Genomic DNA, 5,402 nt, shown 5'->3' with positions numbered 1-5,402 from the left:
TGGCTACTGCCATAACTTCTTCTTTTGTAGAGGACTCATTGCTAGAGTACAAATGTTGATTTCTAGCAACAGTATCTATAAGCTCTTGAGCCTCCTCAATCATCTTTCTCATATGTATAGATCCACCAGCTGAGTAGTCTAGAGACATCTGAGCTTTTTCTGTAAGCCCATAGTAGAAGATGTCTAACTGTACCCACTCTGAAAACATTTCAGAGGGGCATTTTCTGAGCATACCTCTATACCTCTCCCAGGCATTATAAAGGGATTCATTATCCTCTTGTTTAAAGCCTTGGATGTCCAGCCTTAGCTGTGTCATCCTTTTTGGAGGGTAAAATTGATTCAGGAATTTGTCTGATAACTGTTTCCATGTCTTTATGCTTGCTGTAGGTTGGTTATTCAACCACCTCTTAGCTTGATCTTTTACAGCAAATGGAAACAGTAATAGTCTGTAGACATCCTGATCCACCTCTTTATCACGTACTGTGTCAGCAATTTGTAAGAATTATGCCAGAAACTCAGTAGGTTCTTCCTGTGGAAGACCAGAATACTGGCAATTTTGCTGCACCATGATAATGAGTTGAGGATTTAGCTCAAAGCTGCTTGCTTTGATGGGAGGTATACAGATGCTACTCCCATATACAGCTATAATGGGGTTAGCATATGACCCCAGAGTCCTTCTGGACTGCTCATTTCCACTTAGGTCCATGATGGAGAAAGGGAATATGATATGGATTCACAAGTAAAGTAGATTCTTTTTTTTTATTTGACCGAAAAAAATAAAATAAAACAAATGGAAAATAAAATAAATTATCGAAAACTAAAAGAAAATAATATCAAAGCAAATTGAAAACTAAATCAATTAGTTAATTAAAAAGATTTTGGAATTAGCAATTGAAAAGATATGATTGAAAATTATTTTGAAAAAGATTTGATTTTTTTTGAAATGAGGAAAGAGAAAAACAACAAAATGACACCAAACTTAGAATTTTTAGAAAATCAGACACAAATTTTCGAAAACTTAAAGGAAAACACAAAGAAGACACCAAACTTAGAATTTTTAAGGATCAAGAAAGGACTAAGGACATGCAAATTCAAAAAATAAAAGAAAACAAAAGCATGCAATTGACACCAAACTTAAAATATGAAACTAAACTCAAATAAAAGATTCTAAACCAACAAAAATAAAACAGTCCTAATCTAAGCAACAAGATAGACCGTCAGTTGTCCAAACTCGAACAATCCCCGGCAACGGCGCCAAAAACTTGGTGTGCGAAATTGCAATCACACTTTTGCAATTCCGCACAACTAACCAGCAAGTCCACTGGGTCGTCCAAGTAATACCTTACGTGAGTAAGGGTCGATCCCATGGAGATTGTTGGCTTGAAGCAAGCTATGGTTATCTTGTAACTCTTAGTCAGGATATCAATAACTATCAGGGTTGATTGTAAAAAGTAAAAGAACATGAAATAAGTACTTGTTTTGCAGTAATGGAGAACAGGTTGAGGTTTTGGAGATGCTCTATCTTCTGAATCTCTGCTTTCCTACTGTCTTCTTCTTCAGGCACGCAAGACTCCTTCCAGAGCAAGCTGTATGTAGGGTTTCACCGTTGTCAATGGCTACCTCCCATCCTCTCAGTGAAAATGTTCAACGCGCTCTGTCACAGCATGGCTAATCATCTGTCGGTTCTCAATCGGGTTGGAATAGAATCCAGTGATTCTTTTGCGTCTGTCACTAACGCCCAGCCCTCAGGAGTTTGAAGCTCGTCACAGTCATTCAATCCTTGAATCCTACTCAGAATACCACAGACAAGGTTTAGACCTTCCGGATTCTCTTGAATGCCGCCATCAATTCTAGCTTATACCACGAAGATTCTGATTAAGGAATCCAAGAGATATCTACTCAATCTAAGGTAGAACGGAGGTGGTTGTCAGGCACACGTTCATAGGTGAGAATGATGATGAGTGTCACGGATCATCACATTCATCAAGTTTAGGCACAAGTGATATCTTAGAATAGAAGCAAGCATGATTGAATGAAAAACAGTAGTAACTGCATTAATCCATCAAGACACAGCAGAGCTCCTCACCCCTAACCATGGGGTTTAGAGACTCATGCCGTAGAAGATACAATGAGAAATGTGTAATGTGTCATGAGGTAGAGATACAATATCAAAAGGTCCTATTAATAGTGAACTAGTAACCTAGGGTATACAGAAATGAGTAAATGACGTAAAAATCCACTTCTGGGGTCCACTTGGTGTGTGCTTGGGCTGAGCATTGAAGCTTTCATGTGTGAGACTTTTTCTGGAGTTAAACGCCAGCTTTTATGCCAGTTTGGGCGTTTAACTCCAATTTTTGTGCCAGTTCCGGCGTTAAACGCCGGGAATTCTGAAGCTGATTTGCAACGCCGGTTTGGGCCATCAAATCTCTGGCAAAGTATGGACTATTATGCATTGCTGGATAGTGTAGTACATTGCTTTGAAATGAGGTTGTGCTGAATTTCAGGTGAAAAAGACATCAAAAATGGGGAAAAAACAACAAAACAAGCTGGGCGTGTGAAACGGGAGTTCCACTTGGAGCAAACGCCACAAAAATACACTAGCGTGGCACACCAGGAGCTGGGCGTGGCACGCTAGTACTAAAGACCAGAGGAGATTCTCAAGCCTTCACATGGGCATGGCACGCCAGAAGCTGGGCATGGCACGCCAATACGATTTTCCAGAGAGCAACATTGAAGGCCAACAAAGGGGCGCGGCACGCCTAACCCATCACTCACTATAGGGCGTGCCACTTGAGATCAAAGGCGTGGCACGCCAGCTTCAAAAGCCACTTGGGCATGCCACTTGAGATTGAATGCGTGGCATGCCAAGCTCTCACCCCTACTTAGGCGCGTCACTTGAGCAACCAGGCGTGGCACGCCAATGCACAAGAAGGCCAAGCAAGTGCTGGGCGTGCCACTTGGTGTCGAAGGCGTGGCACGCCAGCACAAGAATTTCACTACGGCGTGCCACTTGAATGCTGGGCGTGGCACGCCAGCTGTTGGAACCAAAGCAAAGTGATGAGCGTGGCACGCCTGCCTCATGGTGTGGCACGCTGGTTATATTTTCCAGAGAAGAAGTCAGAAGGCCAAATATGAGGGCGTGTCACTTGGTGTCGAAGGCGTGGCACGCCAACCACCATTCTTCACTCAGGCGTGCCACTTGAGTCTCAGGCATGGCACGCCATCATCACCAAATGACCAAGAAAGGGCTTGGCGTGCCACTTGAATGTTGGGCGTGGCACGCTAGTGAAGAAGCCAACCACATAAATGGGCGTGGCATGCCAAATCCTAGGCGTGCCACGCTAGTTCAACTTTCCAAAGAGATGGATCAAGCACACAGCAAGGGCGTGGCACGCCAGACCCTGGGCATGCCACGCTATTTTAATTTTCCAGAAGCAAGAAAAAGAAGGAGAGGACCTGGGCGTGCCACTTGGACTCGAAGGCGTGGCACACCAGGCCACATAGGTGATTAAAGAACCTTGGGCGTGCCACTTGGGCTCGAAGGCGTGGCACGCCAGGGAGGCTAATGAAGGAGGGCCTGCCACCTGAAAAGCTAGGCGTGGCATGCCAAGCCAAAATGAGAAGAGAGCGTGGCACGCCACTGAAGCGCCAGCCACACGCCAGCTGGGAGGTCACGTTTATTGAGTTTCTTTTCCCTCCAAATTGTAATTTTCCTTTTCTATTTTTGTATTTCTTTTATTTTGAGAGCTATGAGTAGTATAAATAACCCCAAGAAGTACTAAAAATGGGGTTAAGCAGTTAGAAGAGTTTTTAGTTTTACTTTTCACTCTATCTTGAAGTAGTTTTCTCTAAGCTATGAGTAGCTAAACTCCCTCTCATTGAGAGAAGGAGCTCTGTTTTACTTGATGGATTAATGATTGTGAATTTTCTTCTTCTCTTCATCTTCTCTTTGATTTGCTAGAAGGAATTTCGTTTTTCATGCTTAGTTTTCAATCATCTTGGAGAAGAGCTTGAATGGAAAATGGGTTTCATGGGAACCTTGGAAAAGGAAACATGAAACCATTCTAGAAATCCCTTCTCACACTTGAGTAGAATATGGGTTTTGGTGTTTGGATATGGTGGAATACAATCCTCCCTCTACCTAGACCTATGATAATGTGTGGTATAATTAGGAACCAAGCATATCTCTCTTCATGAGCAATTAGACCAAGGAATTGGCTATTGATCAAGATTTGAGAGATTGAGTCACCAAGAAATTAGGGCTCAATCAATCATGATTGCCAAGAGGTCAATGAGTTTCATGATTGAAGAGGATATGAGCTGGATTTAATCCAAAGAGACAACATCTCCTGATCTCAATGAATTCCCCATATTCTCATTTATCACTTTCTTTATAGCTTTCTTTTACATTCTGCAATCCCCCATTCCCATTTACATTTATGTCATTTAAGCTTCTGCCCTTTACATTCTTGCCATTTCCATTTCTGCACTTTATTGCCTTTCTTTATTTTTGAGTCACTTTTAATTTTGCCATTTATAATTCTGCAATTACAATCTATTCTGTTTAGCTTGACTAATTCCCTAATTAATTAAAGTTGCTCAAATCAACCAATCTCTATAGATACAATCCCACTCCACTGTGGGTTATTACTTGACGATAATTTTAGTGTGCTTGTGGTGCAATAAACATGGTACGCTCAATTACAATCTCAACTCTTTATCACAACTTCGCACAACTAACCAGCAAGTGCACTGGGTCGTCCAAGTAATAAACCTTACGCGAGTAAGGGTCGATCCCACGGAGATTGTTGGTATGAAGCAAGCTATGGTCATCTTGTAAATCTCAGTCAGGCAGATTCAAATGGTTATGGAGGATTAATAATTAAAAGATGAATAAAACATAAAATAAAGATAGAGATACTTATGTAATTCATTGGTGAGAATTTTAGATAAGCGTATGGAGATGCTTTGTCCCTTCCGTCTCTCTGCTTTCCTACTGTCTTCATCCAATCCTTCTTACTCCTTTCCATGGCAAGCTGTATGTTGGGCATCACCATTGTCAATGGCTACAGTCCCGTCCTCTCAGTGAAAATGTTCAACGCGCTCTGTCACAGCACAGCTATTCATCTGTCGGTTCTCGATTATGTCGGAATAGAATCCAGTGATTCTTTTGCGTCTGTCACTAACGCCCCACAAGGTTTAGACAAGGTTTAGACCTTCTTGATTCTCAAGAATGGCCGCCAATGGATTCTAGCTTATACCACGAAGATTCTGATTACGGAATCCAAGAGATACACATTCAAGCCTTGTTTGCATGTAGAACGGAAGTGGTTGTCAGGCATTCGTTCATAAGTGAGAATGATGATGAGCATCACATAATCATCACATTCATCAAGTTCTTG

Source organism: Arachis hypogaea, chromosome 1 (assembly GCF_003086295.3).
Source record: "Arachis hypogaea cultivar Tifrunner chromosome 1, arahy.Tifrunner.gnm2.J5K5, whole genome shotgun sequence".
Taxonomy (NCBI): Eukaryota; Viridiplantae; Streptophyta; class Magnoliopsida; order Fabales; family Fabaceae; genus Arachis; species Arachis hypogaea.
The sequence above is the reverse complement of the archived record's forward strand: the minus strand, read 5'-3'. Positions refer to the sequence as shown.